This window comes from Rhinopithecus bieti, unplaced genomic scaffold, assembly GCF_001698545.2.
Source record: "Rhinopithecus bieti isolate Rb0 unplaced genomic scaffold, ASM169854v2 scaffold_66661, whole genome shotgun sequence".
NCBI lineage: Eukaryota > Metazoa > Chordata > Mammalia > Primates > Cercopithecidae > Rhinopithecus > Rhinopithecus bieti.
In genome coordinates, this window is record NW_016825574.1 from 267,373 (window position 1) to 281,875 (window position 14,503).

Below are 14,503 nucleotides of genomic sequence, written 5' to 3' on the forward strand. Positions count from 1 at the left end.
CTTTGGTAAAAATGGAAAATGCACCATGGATTCCATTTTGGGAGAAACCTGTGTTTTTCTCGTGGAACCCTAGTAATTAGAGGCAGATAGATCTCTCTCAAAATCTGTTTTTGTCTTCTAGCTATACCTATTTATTAGGCCCTAGAAACTGCATGCTTTTTAAGCCCTGCTCTTAATGGACCCTTCCCAGAAGCCAATAATCCAATTAGGAGATTGACATATAAAAAATCTTATAAATACTTGATCTTCTTCTATTGGTCTATGTAGTTATATATGTGTTGTGCATGATATCTGTAAAAGGAGCTCTAATTAATTGGCTTAAGGAAAATAAATGCTTAAATCAAATATTTTTAAAGGAAAGATAAAAGCAGTAATGCCTTTTAGTTCACATGACTTTAAGAAATAAAAATAGTTTTAAAGATAATTGGTGAAATGCAATTGTTGTCAAAATGTCAATAGGGGGTCTAAATCATGTATGTCAGATACTTGGCTTGCTAAATGTTTCAAGGTTGTAAACTGCCTACTTTACAACTTAGTAAGGCCTGGGACGTGTGAAATTAACTATGCCCCTAACTGTGCTGGATAGAGTCAGGATTTGTCTGCACCTAGTATATAATTAAAACAACATACCAGGTTTTACATTAAGTTAAAAAATGCTAAAAGTTACCATTATAACATATAATTGAGACTACTGAAATTCGATTTACATGCAAGGTGTGTAAAAACAGTAAAATGTGTTTTTAGTAAAATGTTATAAGTAAGCATGGCAAAATGTAAACTAGGCAAAATTTACATTTTGCCATGTAAATGGCAAATTTACATTTGCCAAATGTAAATTTTGCCTAGGGTTAAAGGATTGTCTTAAATTAGATAAAATACAGCTGAAGGTTCAAGCAAGTTGTGGAGAGACTGTAAAAATTAATCTTTCAAAGGAAACTGTGTGTGTGAACATATTGACCAAATTCAAAAGGGTGTTATATGATTTTTGTAAACTGAACATTGAAATAAAAGAATAGTAAGATTTTCTTAAGATGCAGTTCTGCTCTTTAGCAAAATTTGTAAAGGTTTATAAAAGGTTTGTAAGAATATCACCTCAGTCAAACTGGTTAAGATGGGGTAGAATTTTCTATAATGTTTCATTAAAATTGGGGTTGACACTAACAGTAAACTAATGCAAGAGTGAAATTTGCCTTTCTTCCTCTTGAAAAGGATTTTCATGTAATAGTAAAGGCTAATAAAAGGATTTTGCTTTTTCAAATTTTTGAGTCATTATTTTGGGAAAATAAATAACATAGTAATCTGTAATTTTATTTCATAATATCAAGTTGTTATACCTCTAAATTTAACAGCCTCCCCAAAATTAAACTTCAGTTTCAAAATTGTCTCTCCTGATGCCTAACTTTTGGATGCAACAGAGGGTCTCTGGAGCATCCAGAAAAGTAGTAAACAGGATTATTTAACACATTTACATAGAAGGGATTGCCGAAGCAATGTGTAATTTTCTTCAGGTTTTAGTTCAGTAAATAATATTAATATATGTTCCAAAATCATATGGGATGTCTAAGGTTCTAAAGTCTAAACATATGCTGTCAATGATCATTAGGTTTATTATGTTAAGCTATTGTGAACCACAGAAATAACCAAATGTCTTCACCAATCATATTCTTGACTGTAACAACCCTGGAAATTTTGTCATTTACAGACAACTGTTGTCTTGTTTTAATTCTCTTCAAAATATGGTTTATGATCAGCTGTAGGACTTTAACAGCTGCTCTAAAATGCAGGTTTCTGATAAAAGAAAAATGTACAGGACTCATGAAAAGTTGAAGTGGTTATGAATATCAAGCAGAATAAGAGTTAAAGAAATAGACTGAGCTAATAGAAAACTGAAGTAATTGTTTTAAATGTTTTGCTTAAAACATTGCTTATCCTTGTTTTGTTTTTCCAAGTCCAGGAAACTTTTCTTTTGAGCTAGCTACAGCTTTTAATAATTGAGTAAGGTATACTTCTGTGAACAAAATTTGGAGAATATTTGTTTCTCTCTGCCTGGCTTCCCCAGAATTTGGAAACTCTTTGTGAATATTCTTGACTTATGGCAATATAGTTGTTTGCATCAGTGCAATAAGAATCCATTTTCTTTTGCAACAGGATGCAATTGGAGAAAATGGTTGTTTTACCAAGGCTTTGACTGGAAGGATATACTACTCTTTAAGGAATCAAGGTTAACATGCAGAGCTAATAAAAGCCCCTTGACAAAACTTGCCTGATACCTCGTCTACACACTCCCTGTACAGGATTGCTAATCTGTGGTGAGTAAATATCACTTTCTAATAGGCCCTCCACCCCCCGTTTCATTTTAATACATGTACTCTAATAACCCAAATTGTTTCTTCCCACATAAAGGCTATCAAGCTCCAAACGGTAATGCAAATAAAACCACATATGGACATGCCTTTTATCCAAGGAATGCCTTGTTCCTGGGACTGCAAAAAAATAGCAATTCACCCAACTCATAGGTATTTGAGGGTACAAACCCATGGCTGGGCTTGACTTTAAAAAGTTCTATCTGAGATTCTTTGTGGAACAGAGTTCCATAAAGCCAATTTAAAAGGCTATGTAAAAATAATTATTCTTTCTGCACTTTATGCAAATAATCAGGCCAAGTATAAAACTAAAGTGTAGTTTACAAACAACTCAGTCCTATCATGATTTGTTTTTAACAAAATGACGACTGGAGAGAGAAAATTATCATATGCTTGTCATTAAATTCTAATCTCATTAGTTTTTTAAAGTTCTTGCCTACATTTTAGACTAACCCTGCTTATTCCTGTAACCAACCAGCAATCTCTGGCTGCAGCTCAGAAGAAACAAAAACAGATGGGTAATGTAAAAATCTGGATCAATATTCAAATTCTGGACAATTATCCTGCAAATCCTGCCTGGTAATGGGAATAAATAGGATGCCCATAACCTGGAGGTTTCTTTGTTTGAAAAATAAAACCAAGGAAGTTAACCAAAACCAAGCCCCGTGCATCCACATCTTGGTAGGCATAACTATAGTCACCAGTTATCTGGGTGTGTTGGCAGTCTTGAGTTGTCTTTACCCTCCACCCCCCGTTTCATTTTAATACATGTACTCTAATAACCCAAATTGTTTCTTCCCACATAAAGGCTATCAAGCTCCAAATGGTAATGCAAATAAAACCACATATGGACATGCCTTTTATCCAAGGACCTCCATACCAGCCCCAGGAGGAAACCTAGCTGCTGTTCCCCACACAACACCTTTCTCCAGTAGTATCATCACCCCACATACCTAACAGAAGTTAGGATCCCCATCCCTGAAGAGGGGGATGAGAGAGAAGAAAGAAAGAAACTAGTCAGGCAGGCAGTTTGGGTGGATCCTTGGTTGAATTCTTTCAAACAAAAGAACAGCCTGAAAAGTCAAGCTCCAGGCACAGATAAGGGAACTTTCACAGGAAAGCTTCCTAGGACATGCCCACAGCTGCACAGATAAGAAAGGCTACAAAGGTGACTTGCCCAGACATGTCTGCAATGGAAAATTCCATGCCCTAACACATGTGCAGTAAGGGGAACAAAGCAACATGGAGTAACTCAAGCTAAGGGCCCTCGTATATACTAGAAGGACAAAGTAGAGTTACCAGAAATTCACACCTTATGCAAACGAGACATCCAGCCTTCATTGTTTTTTTTTTGTTTGTTTGTTTTTTAAAAAAAGCCTTTGCATTTTGCATTCGACTGTAAAAACAGCAACCCTCTTCTGGGTCCCCTCTCTGTGCCAGAGACCTTTCTTCTTTCACTTACTAAATTTTCACTCCAACCTTACCCTTTGATTCCACACTCCTTAATTCTCGGTCATGAGACAAAGAACTCTGAGTGATACCTCACAATTAAAGACTGCTACATTATGGTGCATTGGCAAGACTGTAACACCATGAGTGTTGGCTATTGTGTATCTTACTCTTCAATTCTTTGAGATCTCTGTTTCTACAATAACACTGCAATCTGTGAAACAGGTTGAGTATGTCTTTGTTTCCTGTATTTGTAAAAATAAAAGTAATGAAGAAAGGTTCCAAATCCAGGACTGATGGCACTTGAATTAAAAATGCCAAAAATAAAACAAACTAGTATCATGCACATTGGAATGATGGTTTGTATAATAAAAATTTGGGCATCACAGGAAAATTCTTAGAAATAACTGTCTGTATATTGAAGAACACTTATCAAAGAGTTAAGGTGGGTCATATATAGTCCATGTTAATATGAGTTCATCCTGCAAAGGGCACGTTGATTTGGTGTGAGACAGTAAGTTAATTAGTGCAGTAAATTAATATAGCATACAAGTGACAATACTGTATCCAAAGCAATTTATTGGTGTTAATGTCTTTATTTGCAAATGCATAAAGTTCGCCTGTTGAAACGGATGTTTTAATATATGCTATAAATTGCCTCTGAACTTGTACTTTTTAAAATTAGCTGTAGTTTGGTTACATTTGTGTGAGAGTGCTTGAGAAGGCCTTTCTCTCTTAACCCTGCATAATTGAGTATTTGTGTTTTATATATATAGGAAGGTAGGCACTGCCAAGGCCATAGGCAGAATTTTGAAAGATTACTTGTCTTCTGGTGGCTTCAGGCTCCCCTTTTCTTGCGTTTTCTTTACTGCAGAGCTTGCTTTTCTTTTCTCTGACTTAAGTTTCGAGGGTCCTAGCTTTTTCTTTTTTCAAATGCAATTCTTAGGATAGGATCTAAAATAGGCTTATACTAAAGTTTAAGAATCTGATAAAATGTTTTATTCTTAAGCTTATTATCAATAATATGCCTTATATTTATTTAGCATTTTATACTTTGCATAACACTTCCACATTCCATGTGTCATTTAATCGCCACCTCAATTCTATAAGGTAAGTGGCTTTTCAGTTTTTACAAATGATGAAACTGAGACTCAGATACTAAAACAGCGCTTTGAGTTCAGGTCTCTAAACTTTGACTTTCTATAGCAATAGTTGTCTTATTAGAACATTAAACATTTGTAGCAATTAAAAATTGAAGCAAATAAAATGACTCTCCAATTGCAGAATTTCTGATATCACTTGTCTACAATGAGCTGTTTTTCTGTTTAACCATGTCATTTTTTCCATGATCACAGACTCACAGGCAGTAGAAAGAAATGACAGATTACCAGGATGAAAACATAGAGGTAGGGAACATACCATTTAATTTAGGGGAAAATAACTCTATGTACTTCAATAGTCTCCTAAGATTATTACAAAGAATTATGTAGTGGTTAAGGCAATGTAGTATGGTGGGAGGAATGTGGTCTTTGGAATCCTGCAGACATGGAATTTGAACCCAATCCTGGATATGCCACTTACCAGCTATGTGACTTTGGGCAAAGTAATTGAACTTCTCCAGATTTTCATTTTCTTCATCTATAATTAGAGGTATTACTACTTGTTTCATGGGACTGTTGTGAGAATTCATTGAAAAACATGTGAAATTAAAATAACAGCAGTTATTATTTGAGCACTTACTAAATGCTCCCTTACTTTGTACAACTATGGTATAGGTTCTTTATTATTAAAATTTAATAGATGACGAATATAAGCTTAAAGGCATTTAGCAACATGCCCAAAGTCACACAACTATTAATAGTAATCTTTGCACCAGTGTTTATTCCCAAGTCCACCTGATTCTGATTCTGATGTCTGTGCTACATAGTATGTAATACTCAATACTTTTCATTGAATGGACAGCATTTGTAATAATGATTGTTTTCGTCTGTCCAGTAATACTTCCTCCCTTCTTCTGTTAACAGTACTCATCTTATTTTGGGAAACTAGACTTGAGCCACTCTAACCAATGGAACTCTCACCCCCTAGCCATGGTGATTAGTACAAGAGGTGGGCGTGTGACTCCATAAAGTCAATCAGAACACTTCTTTGTGTTTATATACAAAGGAGTGAGAAGTCCTTTAGTTGCTTTAGGATTGCTGTAGTAGGATAATATAATCTGGAAACTGAAAAATAACTGAATTACTGACAATATAAGCCAATCACTTCCTCCACAGATATGGAGGATGCCATCTGAAGTGAGAGATAAAAGATCATTGCAGAGAGGAATGAAGATAAGAATGGAGAAAGAATCTTGATAGAGATAATAAGTTCCTGAGTAAAGATTTCATATAGTCCAGTGAGTCAATATAGTCCCTGCACTTGCATGACCTAATTTGAGTTAGATTTCTGATACTCACAACTAAAAGTAATGAAGAGGTTAAAGTGTTGTCAGTTGTTTTAAATGCATATTGTAATGACTATCTACTATAAGGGTTTAAAATAAAATAATTTTGTGCTTAAAATAAAGACAATTTTATGAAAATTTTAGTTATAATTTCTCAGACTAAAAAATGAAGTATGATTTTATGTTAACAATATCTTGAAAATTTGACATAATAGTGATAGTCCTAATTCACTATTTATTATAGTTATCTAAAACACAAGAGAAAATTTTGACTAATTTGATACTTTTATAAAATATATTTTAATTTCTCTGCTAGGAAAGTTCTTCCTACAGATACTCAAGCAGCTCCCTCTCATAGTTTATTCAAGTTCCTGCCCCACATTATGGTGAGACTCTCCCTGATGATTTTATCTAAAAAGTATCTGACTTCTGTTTTACATTACAGTGAGGCTCTCTCCCTGGGTATTTGATTTCAAAAGTACCTTCTCAACAGGTGTTTTGCTTCATGGAATTTATAACTACTGGACATTGTACTCTACATGTTGGTTTATCACTGTCTTCCACACTAGAATATAAACTTCATAAGCATAGGGGTTTTGTCTCATTATTGATTAAGTGAGTCCTTTTAGGGAGACTATTTGCTATGGAAGTAGAGTAATTCAGTGTGGCAAAAATAAGAGTATCAGAGACAGGCTGGCTGACTAGCTTTGATCAAATTTACATTCTTCTCTTGCTGGTGACATGTCGAGTCCATATTTTTCAGTCTACCGTATAGTCGGGCATGACCATATGATGAATTAGGATTTGAAAAGGAATGCTGTACACTGTTCCAGGGCCTGATTCATAAAACCTACCATGCCTAGGGTTATAATCATCTTACTGTGCCTAGGACAGGTTATACTTGATCAAGCCTAGTTAGTGGCTCTTTCACTCCCTAAAGTTGTCCAGTTTAGACAAATTATATAGATAGCATACCTATGCAAGACATGCCAGGTCCTTTCCTCCTTTGCAGCATGCTGCACACAAGCCCTGTGACTCTGGAAGCTGCACGTTACAGATTGTGTAGCCACCAGAAGGAAGGATCCTGATACTTGAATCATCTCTTGAGAGAGAGCTGCTCATCCACCTGCTTTGAACTTTGAGTAAGAAAAAACTTATTTTGTGCTTGAGTTATTGTATAATTTGGATTTATCACAGCAATTGGCCTACCCTCACCAATAGAGGAATATAAAAGTCAAATTGTTAGTATGCAAAATATATAAAATTAGGAAATATACATGCTTATTTTTAAGTGATAAATATACAATTTGACATTCCAGTTGTAAATTAGTTTAAAGAGCTCACCGAATTAGTATAATATTTCAGCATTTGATGATTGGTTTTATAACACCAATGTTAGTAAAAATCAACTCAGAGTCATAATAAATTGAGTCTGGACTATCTGTTCCCACAGGGATGGTTAATCTGGCTATTCTACTGTGGAATGTTCCATGTGCTTGCAGGAAAATCTTATATGACTGGTTGGAATAATTTGATTACTCTATATTCACCAACTGGAAAGTCTAGTCATAATATCATTTTTGTCTTCATTTTGTACCTTGATAACCAATTCATGAAGCCAATCAAGCTGAATCAATTCTTTCTGGAAGGCAGAAGTCTTGCAGATTGTCTCTGAATACCATCTGCTACACAAAGAAAGAATATGGTATACTAATTTGTATGTTATGAAATTGCTGAGGCACTAAGTGGTGGTGGTTTTGGAATTAGTGGATTTCTGTGAGACCCCGGATTCTGACAGATGCTAGAGAGTACACAGTACCTGGCTCTAGAAGTATGGAGAGAATTTCTTACCTGAAGCTTGACTGGCTTTTCTCTGCCAGTATGGTCACCAGACAAGAAAGCAAAAGCAGATTTATTTTAGCCTATTGTATGCATCTTAATTTTTAAACTAAATTAACACATGCTTCCTGAAACTATATCCGAAGCATACAGAACTGCATATTGAGGGGTAAAATAAATCTCCTTTTCCTTTCCCCCTTCTAAATCTTCATGGGTAGCTGCTACCAAAAATTTTTTGTTTGGGGCTCTTTTTATTTTGGAATATTTTCATAAAGCTCCAATGACTCTGCTCTTTGTTCCTCAAAATGTTGGTTAGGGCTGGGCGTTGTGGCTCATGCCTGTAATCCCAGAACTTTGGGAGGCCAAGACACCAGGAGGGTTGCTTGAGGCCAGGGGTTCAAGACCAGCCTGGGAAATATAGCCAGACACTGTCTCTACAAAAAATAAAAAGAACTAGCCAGGTGTGGTGGTGCATGCCTATACGCCCAGCTACTCAGGAGACCGAGGCAGGAAGATAGCTTGAGCACAGGGGGTTGAGGCTCAAGTCCCCGTGAGCCATGATTGTGCTACCACATTCCAGCTTGAGTGACAAAGCCAGACTCTGTCTCTAGAAATAATTTAAAAAATATTGGTTGGTTATGGAGAATCAGGTCCTTTTGACAAGTGAGGTTAACCATGAGGTGATTACATCTGATTAGCTGGCATTTTTACTGTGGTAACCTACAGTATCAATATCTGTAGGATTTTTTACCCTTGAAGTCCCTGAGGCCCCTGCTTAAAGAGCATAAGACAGCACATCCTTTTTGGAAGGAAGACAAGGGATGGGGTGCTGAGAGTCTCAGTATTCATTACACAGATTTTCCTTTACTACCCACATTTCCAATTTTGGATCTCAACGCTTCTCCTAACACAAATCCTCCTGAGGTCAAAAGTTTAGATCCTCTCAGTCCAGTTTACTCAGAATAAACCTCCTATCTCTGAGGGAGAGTTGGATATTGTGTTGTTTGAGGGAAGTCGTTTTTTCTTCCCCCAAACTGTGACTTTTTTTTTCCCTTGTGCCCTATCCTCACCTTTCTATGGCAGCCTCGCCTCCTGTGGTAGCTTCATGATCCTTTAAGTGAAGTGGGATAAGGAGTTCCCCCCCACATCCCAGTTTTTCTGAATAATTATGTTTTATAGACTTAAGAACTTGTGAATTGTTTTTCATGATGTGACAAATATGAAGAAACACAAAAAAAGAATTTGCCTCTGTATTCGTTGAGTGAGTATTTTAAGGAAATGCTTTCACTTGATGGTGATAGCCAGCATTCGGATATCTTGATGTTGTCCATGAAACTCCTTCAGTGGAAATGTTCTTTAATTTGATTTGGAGAAAATATTGTATAACACCTGACTCTTCTACTGAGTATCATGCATTACACAATTATTCCATTCAAATCAAATTAAAAGACTGAACTGAACTTGAAATAACTGGCTCAGGTTTTTCTTATGGTAACAGTTATTAGAAGGAGGTGATTACTTGGCAAAACTTTTGTGATATATTATTCTCATGAAACAAAATATTAGAATCTCTTCTGGACCCTGGATATTACTAGGACAATGAAACAATCCCTTTTATGGGCTAATCATAAATTCGACATAATAGTACTGAGATTTCATAAGAGTAAGGATAAGATTGCACACCACACTGACACTCTCTCAGCACACCCTCAGCATTCAGTGGAGGTAAGGAGAAACTGGGGAATTTTAATTTGAACAATGTAATAGAAAAGTCGTACTTCTTGTGTATATTAGTAATATATATTATTCATACTAAACAGAAATAACATGTAGTTGATAGAAGATGGATCGATATAATTTGCATTCTATTAAATCTCTGAGCAAGCTTAAATAATTTAATTTTTTAGACTTAATAAATCTCCCTCCAAAGTAAGTAGAATAAAAAGATATAGGTAAGGATATCTTATTTGTGAGGGGAAATCTTCAGTCAGTATTTCAATTTGTTGTTTAATATGCTGAAATGTTTACAAAAATTAAGAATCAGTACCTACATTGATGTGGTTATTTTGGTTGTTTTATTAAGAAAACATTTGAATTTATTTTAAGAAACACCAGATGCATCTAGGAATGCAGCCTTTGGGAAGGCAGCCTCAGGAATGGTGTTAATTTTCTATTGCTGCCATAACAAATTATCTCACATGTAGTGGCCTAAAACAACACAGATTTACTGTCTTTCATTTAAGGTGTCGGCAGGGCTGTATTCCTTTTCTTGAGGCGCTAGGTGAGACTCCTCTTTCCTGTCTTCTAGCTTGCAGAGGCTATCCAAATTCCTTGCCTTGAGACCCCCTTTTTCCATCTTCAAGACATTAGTGTAGCATTTTTCGGATCCTCTTTCTGTTGCTGAATTTCTTTGTGAAAGTATACCTAATGTAGATGAAGGGTTGATGGGTGCAACAGACCACCATGGCACATGTATACCTATGTAACAAACCTGCTCATTCTGCACATGTACCTCAGAACTTAAAGTATAATTTAAAAAAATAAAAAATAACAACAACAAAAAGAAAGTAAAGGTTCTCCTTCCTCCCTTAAGGATTTTGCATAGATTTGCCCACCACTGGATAATCTAGGCTAATTTCTCCACTTCAAGGCCCTTAACGTTAATTACATCTAAAAACTTCCCTTCGCTATGTAAAGTAACATATTGAAAGGTCTGGGTAACAGAGTGTGCATATCTTTAGGGGGCCATTATTCTCCCTATCACAGGTTCTAACTTTGGGTTCTTCAACAAAGTAGGAATGCAGACCCAGTTCTAGATATAATCTCATTTCCAACACATATTTCTTGTACTGTTTTGCTGGAGGCATCATCACCATACAATAGGAGCTACTGTATTTTTTCATGCATTTGACAAATATATATTGAACTTTCAGGTAAGATGTCCCAAAGAGAATGCTATCTAAGCTTCTTCAAGTGCTTTGCAAAAGTGGACCCTCTATGTATATATAGAAGCTATGTGTATGTAGAAGCTAAGTCATAGTTGAGGTTGTAGAACCATTACGTTTTTATTTATATTACTGCTACATTCTGGAAATAATGTTGGTACAAGCAACAGATAAAACCTCTGCCTTCATGAAACTCAAAAGAAATGGATAGTTCAAGACCCAAAGAGTTTAGTGTCCTAATTTAATAGATTTAGCAGGAACGAGAGCGTTTATACATCAAATGTACAAGAAGAACAGAGAAAGAGTGGGAAAGAACTGAGAGAGTAAGAGGGTTGACAGTCAAGAGTGTAAGAAGATAGGAGGAAGTGCCCACCCGAAAGTCTTATTTTAGATTACAAGAACATTGAAGAAAGCAAAAATGTTCTAAACTTGAGAAAATTTACCTTTCAGGGGTTATTTTTAAAAAATCTCAGAAATACTGAGTTGTTGACTATTTTGAGTATTTTTACTCTTTAGTTTACCTTCTATTAAGATGGACTTAGGTTTGGGTAAAGAAGTTAATATGTGCAAACAGAGCAGAAAGGGCTCTAAATGGGAGAAAATAATTTTTACCAGACCGGGTTATCACTTACTTGGCAGAAAGGACAACTTTACAAATCCAATTTATTTTCCTGGTCTTATTTTTTGGATTATGGTCCTAGGCAGTTTATGTGTGACCTGACTACACAATGATTACTTTTCCCTGCAAATTCCAGCAAACTTTGGCAGAATGCTTTTAGTTAGTTGTCCTCTATCATCCCTGGTACCCCTCCCTTACCACCACCACCATATCCCACCCTCACCACCACCTTCCTCCCTCACCACCTCCCTCACCATCTGATACCCCTCCCTCACCGTCACCACCATCCCTCAACCCCCCGCCATGCCAATACAAAACAAAACAAAAAACAACCTGTCAAGTTTATATGGTACTGCTATCCTGAGAGCTCCCAAAGGGACTGTGTGTCTGGACAAATTAGGAGAATGCTGTCAAAATTTGTGAGGGACAAAGGAGGGCATGATAGCAATTGTGAAGTATTTATTACCTCAGAAAAGGACTTATCAGTCCTACTATTCATTCCTATACTGCATTTTGCACTTTGAATTTCTCAAGTGTAAACTTGTGACTTGGCTTATTTGTATTAAAACTTCTTCTGGAAAGTTGGACTAGGTCAAAGCACCTAACTTAACAACAGATTGTTATTGCTTTATCTATCACAAAATGTTCATCACTTTTGGAGAAAAAAAATCAGAGTCCTTCCGCATATTGTTAATTATTTAAATTAATCTAAATATCACCTTGACAAAAATAAATAGAGTAACAGAACTAGCAGGAGGTGAAAAAATGGACAAATGTGCTTATTATTAGTTTTGCATGAGAGTCTTAAATCCTATTCTCATATTACAGTTTAAGAGGATAGGAACTCCAGAATTTTCAAGTGGAATAGGGGGTTCTTGTGATAAAATGTGAACATACATGTTATTATATTATACAGAATTGCAATTAGGCCTTCGTCCAGCTGTTTTTAATGGAGTGCACATTGTCAGTGTGCAAAGCAATAAAATGAAAAAAATACAGAACTGAAAATTTAATATATATGATAATACTCATAAATCTATTAGAGAAGGGGAAGTGAAATTAATTATAATTCAGTACCCTGAGGGTGAATAAAAATGGTAAATAATTATGCAATAAATTCATATTGTAATTAGTTTAGCATGGTAATATTAGAACAGAAGTCTGTTTTTAAAAAATGTCCTGCTAACTTATAAAATATTTTATGAAAGGGAAGCAGAAAAAATGTTAATTATGAGCAGTACCTAAAAGGTAAAAAAATAATAACTGTGCTATCTTGAAATAATGATTAAATTTCTAATTAATTCATGGTCTCATTTTAAAAACTACTTATAACAATGTTTGGAATATTCTAAATGTTCAAGCGAAATGAAAAGACATGCTTAAAGCACCTGTGATGCTCAAGTGGTTTTGAGCATTAATAATTCTTTCCAAGCCTTTTTTGGAAAAGCAACATGAACTTAAACTTTTTTTCTCTTTGGGATTGTTTTCCACAGTTATTCACATTAGTGAGAGTTGTGATGGGTTATTTGACTGTACATGGATTGTTCTTGATAATTCAGGAAACACATGTTTTATTATACAAGTGTTACTGTTTTCATGGTAGGGCTTTTATTATGATAAAGAAAATATTCTAAAGAAGCAAAGTAAAGACACAACAGTCAGATACTATCTTTTCAGGCTTTACATGGAGTCACTGCTTACAACAGTCCTAAAGTGACCTCACTGATAAATCAGGCTTGTTATATGTACGTGGTTTCTGATCCATAGCAGAATGGTGCACATAATCTTGAGTGAGTTACAACTTTAGCCAGTGCAGGAGTCAGAGAGATCAAAGTTGCTTTCTGTGAATAATCATGGTTGGTAAATTGACCAGAAGTAATTATTGCACTTTTCATTAAATGTTCTGTCCCTGAGGGTGTAGGTGTACCTCAAAAGTACTCTTAGGAAAAATTATTTTAGTATATTATACTATATGTCAAGGCAATTAATACTGACATTTACCTGACTAGTTCAATGCACTGTGCTTAGTATTTTTAGACTCACCCAAAACCTCTTTGGTTCCTTGTTTGCCCTATTTTGACTAAATAATCTGGCGAGTATTATTTTATATAACTGAAATTTCTTGTTCACATGGAATTGGGTGCCTGTTATGGACTGAATTGTGTCTCTTCAAAATTCATAGGTTGAAGCCCTAACCTAAAATGTGACTGTAGTTGCAGATAGGGTTTTTAAGGAACAAATTAATGTTAAGTGAGTCCTCATCCAATAGGACTGATGTCCTTATAAAAAGAAGGGATATCAGAGAACTCCCTGCCTGCCATGGGCACAGTGAGAAGGTGGCTGTCTACCATCCAGGAAGAGAAGCCACACCAGAAACCACTTCTGAGGGTCCTTTGATCTTGGACTTCTAACCTCCAGAACTATGAGAAAAATTTTTGTTGTTTAAGCCACCCAGTCTGTGCTATTATGCTATAGCAGCCCATGCAGACTAATACAGTACCCCCACTGAGTGCATTGAAGGAATTAAACTAAATATTTTGTGATCATATATTTTGATATCCCTGTGTTGAAAGCCTGGAGATTAGGTTGTAAAAGGATTGAAGATCCAGGTCATGTTCTTTGTATGTGGTTTTAAAGTTTACCTTATCCTGGGTACTACGTCAATACTCAAGAAAAATAATGCCATGATTGACTAAGCAGTCTCTCTGTTTTTTTTCACTTTGATTTTATGGAAGTCATTATGTTCTTAATGTATATTGATTTGTAAATTTTATGATTATTTCAGTGGAACGTTTACCATTTTATTCACATTCTTTTAGACTAGTGTTTCCAGTAGTTTCAG